At 46.4% G+C, this 15,573-nt stretch overlaps 1 protein-coding gene across 2 annotated transcripts in view; it reads left to right on the forward strand.

The window, feature by feature from the left end:
• Nucleotides 1–2,396: 2,396 nt before the first annotated feature.
• Nucleotides 2,397–15,573, forward strand: part of LOC118213136 (tenascin-like) — a 63,784-nt gene continuing 50,607 nt past the window's right edge. The window contains exon 1 of one of the 2 annotated variants that reach the window (XM_035391854.1): nucleotides 2,397–2,802. The gene's annotated coding sequence lies outside the window, so the exon portion shown is untranslated. The remainder of the gene's footprint in view (nucleotides 2,803–15,573) is intronic. The other variant, XM_035391852.1, reaches the window with a different exon arrangement.

Genomic DNA, 15,573 nt, shown 5'->3' on the forward strand with positions numbered 1-15,573 from the left:
ACTTGTCCAGTTTAGTTCAGATGGCGCCACTCCAAAACCCTCATTCAGAAAGCATTGTACAAAGAGTACTACAAGATCAGTGCACAACTATTTTTTTTCCCCCTGATGCTATACCTCTGCAGCATCTGGAAAGGGAGTTTGCAGTCTTTGAGAGAGGATTCCTATTCCCATTGGTTCCTGAGCTCATAGGCTCCAGCACATTCTAGCATCATGCAATATTTCAATATATACTGTAGGTCAACGTTTCCCAACCGGTGTGCCGCGGCACTCTGGTGTGCCGTCAGGCGAGGTCAGGTGTGCCGTGTGAAAAATCCTTTAAAAAAATTTTAATGTTCAAATGAATTAAAAAAACTTAAATGAACTCAAATCCCATTCACAAAAGGCAAAATAAATGTCATTAAAATGCATATCGCTTAATTAAAACCACAACAGAACATCGAGGCCTAAGTTTGTGCGTGTGTGGAGGGGGGGCTGCAAGGTGTTTATTTTTTATGCTTTTGAGAGTGGTGTGCCATGAGATTCTGTAAATTTGGAAAGTGTGCCGCGGAAGGGAAAAGGTTGGGAAACGCTGCTGTAGGTTGATTTAGCTTGAACTGCCCCATCCATACAAGGCCTCACCCACACAAGAGCATAATTCTTCAGAGTCAGCCAGTCATTGGTTCATATACATATACAAGCTCAGCACAGGTAGCAGGGTCTCACAGGGCAGATAATGGATAGATGGATCCCACGTCTGGGTGGAAAATAATCTGCCATTCAAAATTTTCAAAATCCCTCGTAGATGTTTTCCCGAGTACGAATTGGGGTAATCGCCGACTATCCAAACGACCTGCACTCTTATACAAAATAATTTTCGATGACTAAAAGGCAACACAAAGGCTACAATTGGTCATTTAACAAGCGCGTTATAGAAAAGTTGATAAGTTCCTGTTATCAGTCAGGGAGTTTTTCCTTGCCACTGTTGCCCTAGGCTTACTCTTTGGGGACCGGTTCTCTGTAAAGCTGCTTTGTGACAAAGCTCCTTTGTTAAAAGCGCTATACAAATAAAATTGATTGATTGATTGGTAAGTACAGAAGTGATGGTGCTGTTAGGATCAGCAGACAGCAGAACATGGACTGTGGACTCTCAGAAAAAGATGCACATTATCAAAATAAAGTCCTGCTTGTTTTTAAAAAAAATACTGCAGTGCCATGGTCCTGGTTACCCCAGCAACAGGCATCCCTTAGTCCGGTTGCCTGGCGATGGCCAGAGGTGTCAGTCTTCTGAAGAGCATTGTCAGGCAACGGCATTTGTCTCCTTTCCGGCGCATCGTCCAATCGGGATCTCCGTAACGGGACCGTGACATCATTATCTCCACCTGTAGGAGAGACAAAAATAAACACAGCAGCACAAAAAGCAAACTTAAAACACAAAGCAAGGGATGCAAAAAGCAGAGGAATCTAACAATATCCTTCATCCCAAACAAAAACTGTCTGGGCCAATGGGAAACACACTCATGGGAAACTGAAATCATATAACTGTGTGTGCGTGTGTGTGTGTGCATGTGTGTATGTGTATGTGTGCGCGTGTGTGTGTGTGGTGAGGATGGCTGGGTAGTTAGGCAGTTGGGAATGATTCATGTGTCAGACTGGAAATTTTTCCATGACAGTGAGTCAGGTTTAAGGTCTCATCCCAAAGACATGTCACTGCCATCTGTCTTCTGTCTCAAACTGGTTCCAGGCCCCGGGTCTTTGTTCCTGTTTTTATTTGGGTTGGTGCTAATGATCGCTCTGGGTCCTCTGAGCTGTGTGACTGGGACCAGGACCATTTGGTTTCTAACCAATGAATGTGGAGGCATGCAATGAGTCTTTGGACAATGTTTGGCAGGGTGTTGGGACAGAAGTATGAGAATAGACCAATCAGGGGACTGCAGGTTCAATTTGCATATCAAGCCTTTTTCTGACGTTCTCTGAAGGAATATTGGGAGTGTGGGGGGGTTTGATGTTGGGTAATAAAGAGACAGTGCTTTCTTTTACATTCGGGGCCACTTTCATTCAAAAAATGACTGACAGTACAAAAAATTAAAGGTGTTCGGAGGTGGACAAATAGCAATGACCTCTCACAACACTTGCTGATTAATAAAATAAAAATGATTAGCATTGCTTTTTTTCTTTCCTGCTCTGCCTTAAATGGTCTGTAGAGCCAGAATTTCCTTTTAATTCTTCCTGGAGCCCTGAAATGCTTCTGTTCTCTCTCTCTCTCCACCACCCCCCCCCCCCCCCCCCACCACCCCCCCGAGCACAAGTAAGTGTAGAGGAATCCCGTTTCAAGGCAGTAGCCCAGCTCTACATACAGCTGTTTGTGAGGTGGTGGTGTTGCTGTGGGGAGGGTGGGGGGGGGGGGGGGGCGGGGGCGGGGGTGTTACTTAAGACCTGTTGTTAGAGGAGTGGGGTCTGACCACGGAGTGTCTTTTTAAGAGGAGAATTACCTCTCCATCTCTCTTCTTCTCACTCTCTTCTCAGAATCTCCCCATTCTCCAGCCCCTCCAGTTACATGAGCAGGATAGACAGAGCTGGAACAGAGGAGAAGACAGGGAGCAAGCCAGCTGAGCTGTCAATGCTTTAGAGAACCGAGAGAGAGAGGAAGAGAGAGAAAGGGAAAGACAGAGAGCGGCAAGAACATTTTGGAGGTGCTTCACACTTTCAGATTTTTACTTTTTTCGTTGCTCCTTTCATCATTTGTTCCACTTCAGAAAAGCACTTTGCTTCCCCCGGAGCTGTGGGATTCTGTACTGGACAAACTGCTGGGAGACTCTGCTCCTGGTGAGTGTGCTGTGAACTCTTCTCTTTAACTCATGCCAAACTGTCCACGTTCATTCATCTTCTCATTATGTTAATGCGCTGGAGATGCATTCGATACCCGGTGGTCTCCCTTGAATCAAGGCTAATGTCCGATTCTTAAATGGAAGAAAGTGTGTGTTCTCACACGAGCCTTTCACACTTTTGTTCAGAGTTCATTGTTATTCTTTATAATGTTTTGTTGCAATGCTTTATATTGTTGAATTTTGTTCTGTCATCTTTGCTTGTTTCAGTGACTTAAATCATACATTGGTAATTAAAAGGATGCTCACATTGGCTGTTTTACAGTGAACTAAGTAACAAGTAACGACAGAGCCTTTTGCATAATTAAATGTACAGCTCTTGTCAGTAAAGCAAGTACACTATAATTGATGATGCTTCAGACCATTTTGCAACATACTGAAACTGGTACTGTACACAGAAGCTTGTATTTTCTGTATTTTCATTACACGTATGAATGGTTGAATGTTTGCCTTTCTGTCTTGGCTTCTTTCACTAGTTAGAATTTTGGACTGGCCTCATTAATCTTTGCCGAGCTGCCAAAATCAGTTCATTATGGTTTACTTGGATGTCGTTAACATATTTGGTGCATGCTGCAACCATTTAGAGTTCTGCTCGAGGCACATTTAAAATGTTATTTTCTTCTTTTCTAATATTTGCGGATAAACGTTTAAAACATTAATTTTAGCATTTTAGCAACGTATTGACTGACTGCTGAAAACTGTACATGTGGAGCAGTTTGCCGGAGCTTTTATCAGCTGGTGTTAAGTTCAACCCGGCGCGCGCAGCCTGCCAAGAAAATTCCACCACTGTGTGATCTGCAGAAGCTCGCCTTTTGACTGCACTGAAGAGCACGGCAGCTGTTTCGCGTTTGTGCTTCAAAGCCGGCTTTTTCCCGGCAATAAGGGTGATCGCTGCTGCCCAGCTCCGTTGCCTGCAGTGTAGAACCGCGCGCTTTACCACAGCGAGCACTGTTCGAATTTACGTTACACTACCTCAGACCGCAATTGACGAAATTATTAACGTGCGCGTTCACACAGGCAACACGCGCCTGTGCTTTGCGCGATTTCTATGCTCCCGGGCCACCGGAGAGTGGTAGGATTGTATAGCAGACACTGTATACATTTAACACTCCTACTCCCCACGTGCTGGCGGGGTGTGCAGTACAGTTCTAGTGGTAGTTACAGGAGATTTAATATTTATTTATTTATTTATTGGGGCTATCCCTCATTTCTTATTTATATTTTTTGTGGTGGGAACAAAATTAATTCATGCAGCAACTGGTGGTAGCCAACTGTGACACAGCAGCATTTGCTTAGGTATGTGACATTCCTACTTGTTGAACTGATGCCCATTTTATATGTGTCACATCCAGTGCTGGGGTGAAACTTGTTTTGTCATTGGTTAGGTTCAGTACTTTAACACCCTATGACTGTGCCTGCGGGATGTCCCATCTAATCACATGTTCTGTAGTGGATACAACTGCTGCAGCACAAAGTCTTGGACATGCTTGATTTGATTATGCTTTATTATGTTTCCACACGCGGGGTCTTGTTTGTTAGGATGGGAGCGTGTTTTCTGGGCACAAGCCCAAGTCTGTACCATACTGTGCTTAATCCCTTTGTCTGCGCCAGCTGATGTGTGTGTGTGTGTGTGATCTTTTGAGAAGTCGCTGTTCTGCATTGGGGTTTGATGTGGGTGGTGTCAGAAACTAGCCCCCCCCCCCCCCCCCCCCCCCCGTAATGGGCTTGTGAGGTTCAGGAAGCGTACAGCTCTCTTTGCCTGTAGAGGTGTTTTCCCCCTGCCACTGAGGTGTTGTCATCCAATGGGGAGCTCATGCTCAGATTATATCTTCCTGTTCATTTTTAAAAAATGTTTGTATGTGCATGACCCCTCTAACTGACTCTTTTGCGTGCTCTCTCTCTCTCTCTCTCTCTCTCTCTCTCTCTCTTTCTTTCTCTCCCTCTCTCCCTCTCTCATACACACACACACACACACACACACACACATTTTTCCCCCCTAATTTAAATGATTTTTTTTTTCCATTGAAATGCTTACATGCCTGGAGATTGCTTAGACAGTAAAATGTTCAGTGTTAATTGTACTCCAGTATACACAAGTCCAACGGGGGATCAAATGCAAAGAGTAAAGTAACAGAGTCAGAGTAAAATCTGCTCTCTCAGTGTTGATTTAACACTGATAATCCGCGGAACTTTGTCCTGTATTTCCTCAAACTTCATTCTGTGAGCCGGAACAACACCTCTGCGAGTTCAGAACATCTGGGGAACATCACCTCATTCCAAAAGCAAGAGAGCGATGGAGGCAGAAGTCTGCTTCAAGTGGAAACACAGACATATTGTCAACGTGCGTGTTTACATAGCTTGCGGTGGCGTTTTTCGCGGTAATTGAAATTAGCCAAAGGGCACCGCGAGGTACACACACACAGGATCTGTATCAAGCCCGAGCAGACGGAGACGGGGAATCTGAGGCCAAGGATCTTACAAATCTCACCGGATGCGTCTAGACGAGGGGGGGGGGGGGGGGTGAAATCGGTTGTGTGTGTGCGGGAGCAGGGACGCAGATGCGGCTGCATCCTCGCGCAGAAATGCCGCCGTGTTTCTTGCGTGCCACTGTCCGCCGACCTCGCGGGTTTACTGGCCGTCGGCCAACGCGGCGGTGACGAGCGGTGCCTGAGATACCGCCACAGGAAAAGAGGAGGGAAAGACAGAGGGAGAAGGACTGCATTTTTGCATCTGTACAGTATCGTTGCTGTTTGTGCCTTTGCATATTTGCTTTGTCAACACAATTTTCTGCAGTGTCAATAAATATCAATTCAGCTGATTGGAGAAGGGGGCTGGACTTCCCCGTGACTCAAAGTTATAGAGATTAAAGTAAAAGAGTCCGAGTAAAATCTGCTCTATCAGTGTTTGATTTAACGCTGAAAAACCACGGAACTAAAGCAATTCAGACTCCACTGCTCAAGGGTGCAAACGGCAGCATTCCAGCTAGGAATCGAACCCGCAACCTTTAGTTTTGAGCTACAAGCCCACTTCCCTAACATTATACTGCACCGCCGCCACAACCCAGAGCCCACGCAGGGGAAGCTGGTGAGTCACCCCGCATACAGATTTACAGGTGCACTCTGGAATGTGCTGCAGGCATGGTGATTAACACGAAACGACCCAACAGAATGCCATGCGTCTGATTGGGCAGCAGGCTTGGGTTTTTTCCCCACCAAAATACAAAAAAAGAGGTGTGTTTTTATGGAGAGGCAGATCCTTGTAAATCTCAGTCAGGTATTCGGTGTCAACCTGGTGGTAATTATGTCCTGTTCCGAGATCTGACTGTTTCAACCCAAACCTGCCTATTAACCCAAATAGTGAGACATGGGTGCCACATTGAAAAGGGACACCCGCCTCGCTGTTTAACCTGTGGGGACCACAGCAGACTACAACACTTTAGCCCCTTTTCCTGCTGGATTATGTGCCGCACCATGTCCAGGGTCTGGTTTTGGTAGCACATATTAATGAGCACCTCTTGAAAGTCACATAAAATCCTTCCGTAGTGAAACTTTGTTTAATTTTTGCTGTTTTGCAATCTCTGTTGGACACATGCAAGGCTGGCAGACATTTTTATTAGGGCTTATGATTTTTCCAGTAGGATTTTCTCCCTTAAAACTTCTGTTTCACAGAACTGGTCAGAGAACCACAGGGATTCTGACCATGGGTTCTTTTCTTCACATGAAGAACGGAGTAAAACGATTCTTCGAAATGCTCCGGTTTTGGAACTTTATGTTTCCATGACGCTACAGCGCTAGAAACTGGACACTGGATCTGTGACCACTTTTATTTTCTGCTATATTTTTTTATTTTCTATTTTTGGAATCATAAGTTTTACTCAGCTTCTGCAGTGGCATTATGCCCCTCCCTCAATGAACACTCCCCAGATGAGCTGTCCTGCACTCCAGAGACTGCGTTAAATTTTCCACACCACACGCCACACAGTTCTACAGGAAAGCTAGCAATGACTGCAGGAGAAGTACACTCCCACTTCTGGTAACTGGTGACCTGTGTGGATACTCAGTGAACAGCTAGGAGGTAAATGGTGCTGCAATGACACCAAGGAATCCTAGCTAAGTGAAAGCAACCACACCCAGGAGGGCACAAGTCAGTTGTATCCTGCTGCAGTGTAGCCAGAGAATCTCTGAGCTTTAGGGTTCAGCCTCCAATTAGGTTTTTTCAGCAAAAATGTGAGAAAATGTTGAGGTGACCTCAAAACATTGGCCCTGGAGGCCAGCAGTACTGCTGGTCTTCACTCTGTCCCTCTAATTAAGGCACCAATTAAGACCTGGAGCACCAGGTGAGTGGAGTCTCTGGCCAATTGGTGACATTAATCAATAAATCAATTTAGTGGTCAAGTCAAGTCAAGTCAAGACAAATGGTTATTTAGAGCAAAATTTTTGTAGACCTTCAAAAATACTTTGCACTGCTATCACCTAGAAAAGAAAACCAGCAGTGCTACCGGCCTCGAGGGCCGGACTGTGAGCATCCCTGCCCTACAGGGACATTCCTTAAGGAGAACCTCGTATTAGCAGAAGTGGCAGATGCCATGGTACCCCTGGGAAACTATGGGAGATCTATGGGTCAAAGAGGAAACGTGTAAATTTGTAAATTTATGTAAATTTGTGTAAATTTGGTGTCCTTAAGGCCATTCATTTAACATAAAAAGATAAATATGTGTATATATATAATATTAAATCACTCAACTCTTCTTTTGGCCCAGAAATATTTGTGTTGCAAACTATTAAATTAAGGGAGTTATTGAGCTCTAAAGTGTCAAAATGTCCTTCAGTGTTTTAACTGTCCGGGTTTAAATTCTAATGACAGAAGTGTTTTTGAAATGCAGAAATTCATCCTAAAAATATAAATGAACGCCCATGGCATGATTGTGTCAGTGTTTGCAACAATATATAGAATAATGGGCGACATACTGTATCTAAAAAAATATTTTAAAACTTGAATAACTTTTGTCCGGACTTTTGCGCTTCATCATTACAAAGATACGTGTCAGGACCTCACTGGAGAAGGTCAGGAAAAGCAGGGCTCTCTCCCGGTTTTGGATATACACAGCTAGACTCAGCTTCACTGTAGACCCGGCAGAACAGATGTCCCGCCAACCAGCGGCCAGGAATTCCTTGTCCGGTTTCCACGTAGGAAATTTCCCACCCTGTTGCCAGGACCGGGACGGGGACGGGGGAAGCAATAAAGCCAATTCTGCATTATAGCTTAAAACGATAATGCAAATTCTGGTGCAGCCTGTGGCTGTGCACTGTCCCTGTTAAGCAGAAGGTTTATTTAATTACAGTTATAAAAGTATTTATTTTGTCCCTTTCACTCTCCAGTCGCTACAGTCACTCTGCATAATGGAGGCCTTTGATCAAACTTGCACTCAATTATATAAGTATTTTGACTATGACTGTTTTTTTTTTTTTTCTTTAAATGTGAGCAGCAGAACTGTTTTCATCCATGCAGTGTAGATCCTAGAGCCCGGATCATTGCCAAATTTGTGTTTTTTATTTTTTATTTTTGTCTGCTTTATTGTCTGAAAAAAAAGGTCAAGTCTGTGGAAAGTCTGAATGAGTGACAGAGGAGGGTGTCGTATCTAGGTCCTTGAGGGAGGAAAGTTCTGCTTGACTGACCTCGAGTCGGGGTGCAACCCAAAAACGCATCATCAGAGTGATTAGCGAAAAAAAAAGAAGCATCAATTACACATACATTAATTACAAATACAACATGAGCTAATATCTTTTAATAGTTTGTGAGTGCTTCAACCTGGCCTCGCAGTCATTTGGCAGTGCTACTTGGAACGGTAGGTTTAGGACCAAGGACAGAGAACTACTGGAAGACTCTGAAGAGGGGAGAGGGGAGGGGTTGGAGTGGGGCCAGGGATAATTTCTCTCCGGATAGATTCTTTCCTTTTCCTAATAAAAAAAAAAAAAAATCACAGCAACAGAGTCCTTATTCAGCCTGAGGTGCGAGGGAAAACGGTAATCATTAGCTTATAAATGTCTGTGGGAAAAAATGTGGAATTATTGTGTTGTTTTTTGGCTGGACCGCAACTGTGAGGCCAGCCCTATGAATGTGAATGTCTGTGACTGACTGAGTGACTGAGTGATGAAGTTACACCACGCATGTCTGTGACTGAGTGACTGAGTGATGATGTTACATCATTGGTGGGTCGGTTCGGTCCAGCCATATATAGGTTCTGTCCTGGTTTTGCTTCTCTTGGTGGAGGTACAGGCTCTTCTGTTGTTCTCATATGTGCTCAGCTGCTTCCCCAAATCAGCGACCAAGCCAGGAATTCTTTATTATGAATATTATTATTATTATTATTATTATTATTATTATTATTATTATTAATAATAATAAACTTTGTACTGTACCTTGTACTATATGTTGAAAGCTGAATAGAAAAGAACAGAAGAGGAATGTAACAGAACTCTTAATGGTGTGAGTGTACCCCTGTGGGGGAGATCGGTTTAACTGGCTGCCCAGGGAAGCTGGTGAGCGCTGACCTTGAGCGCGACCCCTGGAACTCTTTACGAGAGCCTGTAAGGCGTAAGCGCCCCCCCAATCTTTCTCTGGGACCTCCCGGGCCCTGGGCCTCCTGCACCCCGGGCAGCGTCCAACCTATGTCCCGTTCCGCGGGGTCTCTCTCCAGATGTGGGAGGGGTGGTCAAAAAAAGAGCGAAAATATGCAAATATACCTGTTTTTTGTTTTAATGGAGGTGTGTTTTAAAAAGGGCGGTGTGGTGAGGGGAGGGGGGAGGGGTGGTGGATTACCTGAGATGAGTTTTAACGAGCGGGAGGGAAGCTCTGGGGGCCAGCGGTGGTGGGGGTGAGAGTGATGTGGGGTTGAGGGAGGTTTATGGGAGGGACCCACAGGGGGGTTTGCTGCTTTTTGGAGGAGGAGCGGATTTGGGGGCACCTCCGGGGTCCAGTGTAGTAAACGATGAGGTCACTGATCTCGGGCCTCGTTAAACAAGCGCTTGGCTACTGGCGGGCGTCCTGGGGGGGGACTGCCCCCCCCCATCCCCCCCCCACTACCCATTCCGCCCCCCTTCTTTAGTGGGACGTCCACCCGAGCCCTCGCAGGAGCAGTGGCTAAAATATTTATGTGCTCATTAACGCGTCTGCGTTCAGCTGGTTCGGCCTGCGTTAATCACCGTCTGCGTATCACCCTAACCCCCCCCCCCACCACCCCCCACCCCCCCGTCCCAAACTGAATGCCACTGTTTTTCTCGATGATTTACCAGCTTTTAAATGCCATTATGATTTCAGCCTCCACGACTTCTGTTCTAGCGTTGAAAAGAAAAAGCTTGTTGAAGCTTTCCCCAGGTTACGGCTAGACTGGGGGGGGGGGGGGGGGGCACCCTGACCCACCGCCAGGGGCGCCGTAAGGGGGGGGGGGGGGAGTTAGGATGATTCCAAGGGGCCTGACTGACAGGGGCCCACAGGAAATATTAGAACATGGGATTTTCTGGGGTGGAGGAGGGGGCCCAATGTGAGCTTCATTTTCATGGGGCCCAGAATCCCCTGGTGTTGCCCCCTGCACACCGGCACCGCGTGTGTGTGAAGGGAAGTGAAGCATTTAGGGAAACGGTAGTGAAAGGGCGCAGCTAACAGATCCCATAAGAGGGGGCACACAAATTCAATTTCATTACGTTCCGGTCATTTTACAGACGTTCTAATCCAGAGCAAACTGTGATGTAGGAGAACGTGAGTGGATCCGCCTGATTCATGGGAACAAAGTAATAATAAAAAATAAAGCCAGACCTGGTTGACCACAGTGTATAGTTATGCATATATGAGTATACATGCTACATCTCAAAAGCACTAATGCGAGATAACTATGCTAACAGATGTAAACGCTGCCTATTTCATTCTCTCGTGCAACGGCAGAGCGCAGGAAGGGTAGGTAGGTACGACTGTGTTCCGTAAACCTCGAAATTTATGGGACCCCGTTGACTCTGCCGGGCAGGACAAACGGCACATCAAGGAACGCGCAAATATGAGACACGGCGCACGGCCCAGCGGCTGCTGGCCGCAGAAGTGACGTTGCACAACCCGAAACCGAAGCCGCGCGTCAGCCCGTTTCCTTCATAGCTCAGAGTTAATGGAGTCGAGAAGGAACACGCTGACAACGGCCCCTAATGGATTTGCAGGATGTTCGACGGGGGAGCCGGACCGTCGTCGAGCGCGTCGATGCCGCAAACCTCACGCGCGCCGTCCGCTGTTTATTATCCCGGCACGGGAAGGTTATTGTTTGAAATGGGTCGGCGAGCAGGTTGAGCTTTCTCTCCCCTGACCGTTAAGGAGCCTAGGCCCCCGACCCCCTCCCCCCCCCCCCGGGGGTGCTCCTGGGAGGCGCAGGGAGACAAGAGAGGTCTTGTGCAGAGTCGGTCAAGTGTGGTTCGGCCGGGGGGAAGTCGGGGAAGTCGCGGTCTGAGCCCGAGCTTTTAATTATGTCCGCCGCTCCTGGCCTCCTCTCAGCGCTGTACAGCAGGGAGGGGCCCAGAGTCGCCACCGTAACCGATCGGTACACAGCAGGAGGCAGAGAGCAGGCGCACGGGATGCTTCTTCTTCAGGGGTTTCCCATGTCTGAACACATGGGTCTTAAGCCATCTTTCGTAAGGACACAATTCAATCAAACTTAGCCCTTGACGATCCCGCGATTCAAATGACATCCGTCCTTAGCCGTCTCTGGAGTTCAGCCAACATCAGAGTTCCTTTATTTATTTTTTTCCTTTTTGGAGTTTTAAATAATTTGTTGTGTTTATCAGCGAATGGTACATTAAAGATTGAATGTTAATTGAATCCAGGGGTTAAGAAACATACCACACAGCACAGTGGACCCAAAATTCATCCCATTGCAGCTCAGGGTGAGAGGTCAAAGGTTGTGAGTCATTGCTTAGGTGCTCCGCGGGGATCCCCGGGTCAGGGCTGTAACTTTTAGAGCCCGATTGTGGGCCCTGAAACGGGACCAGGTCCCAGATCACACAGTTAACCCTACTCTCTGCCACGCACACGCGTCAGGCTGATGAATTTTTGTTCTCTTGTATAGAAAAACCCCTGTGTGTGTGTGCTTGTGTGTGTGTGTGTGTGTGCTTGTGTGTGTGTGTGTGTGTGTGTGTGTGTGTGCTTGTGTGTGTGTGTGTGTGTGTGTGTGTGTGCTTGTGTGTGTGTGTGTGTGTGCTTGTGTGTGTGTGTGTGTGCTTGTGTGTGTGTGTGTGTGTGTTTGTGTGTGTGTGTGTGTGTGTGTGTGTGCTTGTGTGTGTGTGTGTGTGTGTGCTTGTGTGTGTGTGTGTGTGTGTGTGTGTGTGTGCTTGTGTGTGTGTGTGTGCTTGTGTGTGTGTGTGTGTGTGTGTGTGTGTGTGCTTGTGTGTGTGTGTGTGTGTGTGTGTGCGCATGTGTGTTTGTGCATGTTTACAGAAGTTTGGGCACCACTGGTCAAATTTCATGTTTTGTTGATGTTCAGTGGGAAAATAAACCCTGCAGGGAATAAACTTAAACATGGCATACAGTATTTCTGTATTTCTTATGGAAAATTACTTTTTATTTGCTGAAATTGGCATTTACTTTTTAACACCTCCTTTGGTAGAAATATCAGCTTCATTTCTTGTAGTCAGCTGAGAGTGTTTCTAGTCTTGCTGGACGATTTTTTCAAACTCTTCCTTCCAGAATCTCGTTCAGAAGTATTCTTATGTCTTCCTGCATGCACTGCATGTTTGGGATCTCCCAACAGATTTTCAGTATAATATTGAAGTCCGGGATTTTGAAGGTTATTCCAAAACCTTGATCTTTCATTCCTTTAAGTTGTTGGTGGTTGATTTCAAGGTATGTTTTGGATCGTTGTCTTGTTGACACAGCACACCACTTCTCCTGTGTCACCTATACCTTTCTGGAGGTCCCTGGCAATGATATGTGAGTTTTGCCGTGTTTAATTGACCTGTCTACAAACAGTTCCATCAGGAATGTATCTTATTATATATACTAATTATTGAACCCCGTGGGGGTGATTAGTCCTCTGCATTTGACCCATCCTAGTTACTTAGGAGCAGTGGGCAGCGCCTGGGGACCAACTCCAGCTCTGAGGCCAGTGCCTTGGTCAAGGGCAACTGCAGGAGCAGTCTTGGAGTGTGGGAGGAACCCGGAGTACCCGGAGTAAACCCACACGAACGCGGGGAGAGCATGCAAACTCCACTCAGAGAGGATCCGGTCGGACGCGGATTCGAACTCAGAACCTCCTTTTTGCGAGGCAACAGTGCTATCCACTACGCCTCCGTGCCCGCCCGGCTATATTTCAATAGCCTTCACCTGCTTATGTCGGTTATCTTTATTTTAAAGTGCTCACTCAGCCTATCAAGGGTTAATAGCAGGATCTGAGTCAGGACAGCAGAATTCCGCCCACACATTTCGGGGTCCCCTCTGAACATCCTTCTTGCATTCTTTCTTGTCTGTGGGGATCATCCCCGGAAGGAGGCCCCACGCACTGGGCATGTGCCGGCCATGGTTATCACACACTGAAACCAGATGCCATGTTTTTTTATTTCTTCTCATATTGAAAGTGCTAAATAATCGAGTTTCTTCTGCAGTGAGTGCTAAGTGCTTCATTATGGTTCATACTGGACTGTGGGGCAAGGAGATTATTCCAAAACATCGACAGAAAATAAGTAAATACCTTTTTTATTTTTAAAAAAGGCCTTGTCATTAATCACCGCGTGACCCGGCTGAACCGGCTAGGAAGGAAAGCCCTCCGTCTGAGAGACAGAGGAGAGGGAGAGAGGGAGAGAGGGATCAGGAACAGGGGAGGGAGAGAGGGAGAGAGGGAGAGAGGGATCGGGAACAGGGGAGGGAGAGAGGGATCAGGAACAGGGGAGGGAGAGAGGGAGAGAGGGATCGGGAACAGGGGAGGGAGAGAGGGATTGGGAGCAGGGGCGGGAGTGGAAACAACGTCCCTGGAAAAGCCATCAGGCCGGAGCAGAGAGAGTGCGCTAAGTCCAGCATTTCCGCTGCAATCGAGGAGCCTCCAGCGTGTCCTGACGGGTTTAGGTACACGGGCGAATATTCGGAAGGTCCGAGGGCGCCTCGTGCCATCGCCGTCGGCTGGCGCGTTTGGCCTCCTGCTTCTCGGGTCGGTCTGTTGTCTGGGAAGTTCATTTATCTCAGTTTAGTCTGACTCATACGATATAGACTGTGGGTATAAGCCTGCCCATTGGCCGACTATTTCAGTCGGAATTCTCCTCCCCTTCCGCTATCTGCGTGTTACCCGTTTTTGCAAGGGCACCGTCGCTGCATCCTGGTTCTTAACGCCACCCAAGACGACTGTGATTGGTTTAAAGAAATACAAACAAGCCAGAGCGTTTTTTTGTCCCCTATAGCGGAATGAGAATGGGTTGAGCCAGACCTTTCTCCAGCGCTGGCACAGCGCTGAAACGAAGTGTGGAGATGGGTCTGGCTATGCGAGACTGGTCTCGGTTAGTGACGGAGATACAGAGAGGCCTTGCCACCGGTCACAGGAGACCAGGAGACTAAAAAACCTGCAGAATCTTCAGCTTCAGCGGATCAGTGAGGCCATAAGATTACCGGGTGGGGGGAAGAGGGGGATTTTGGTACGGCCCATCAGCTTAGGAGACCCGTTCACTTAAGGTCACGGGCCCAGGCACTGCTATAATATGCTGTGTATGGGTCTGTGATTATGCTGAGGCGTTCTGTTGTTGTTTGTTGCTGGTGCTGATGTCGTTGTGGTTGTTGGTATTGTAGCTGTCTGTTTGTTTGTCTGACGATTGCTGTATGGCACATGATGACTTTCCGAAAGGACTAATAAATATCTAATAAATAATAATCCTGTCAGCACGGCCACCGGTACAAACTGAGCAGTAAATTTCCCCAAACTTCTGAAAAGCAGTTATTTAATAAGTCCTTATTTAATGCCATTTGACGACCTGTCAGGCTAATAACAGGAAGTTAACACTTCAAAACAATGCATACAAATGTACTTACAGTATTCCTTAAATGTGGCATTCATATTGACAATAATCCAAGCCTTTGTGGAAGGATATTTCAACTGTATGTGGCAGGACCAACAAAAAAAAAGTATGGTAGTACAGAAAAGCCAGCAAGTTTATGGTGAAACATCAATGGCAAAAAAAGCGTCAGAATTAAAAGCATTTTCAGTGTGTCATGAGCATATTTTTAAATTGTATTGTTTATATTGTAAACTCACAGGAAACTCACAGAAATGAATAATAGAACAATTCTCTTGTTCAGCAGCACCTTTAAAATATGTAGAAATTTATTTTGTAGCTGGTTGCAGCACAGGCAGTTGTACCAACAAATAGGCACAATCCCCAAGTGCCTTCAGCATTTTCCATACAAGACCAAACGTCTGGCTATACACACTGCACCACCAGTTTCCCGCAAAAGCCAAACCCTGAATAAACAGGTTGGATTATGAGAGAATGAGATCAGCAAAAAAAATGCATAAAGTACTGAGTCACCTTTGTTTAAAAAACTTCTGTATCAGCCAATCATCAGGTGGCCCTGGAAGGGTTTAGTGAGAAGAAGTATTTCCTGTTCTGCCAAAGCAGTTTGCCCTTATAAAAGATGTGTAAAAAGGCTTCAGGCAGAAATTGACATATGGAAAAGTGAGTTTTTCCAAATATGTTTTATAAAT

The sequence above is a fragment of the Anguilla anguilla genome, chromosome 14 (assembly GCF_013347855.1).
Source record: "Anguilla anguilla isolate fAngAng1 chromosome 14, fAngAng1.pri, whole genome shotgun sequence".
NCBI classification, from domain to species: domain Eukaryota; kingdom Metazoa; phylum Chordata; class Actinopteri; order Anguilliformes; family Anguillidae; genus Anguilla; species Anguilla anguilla.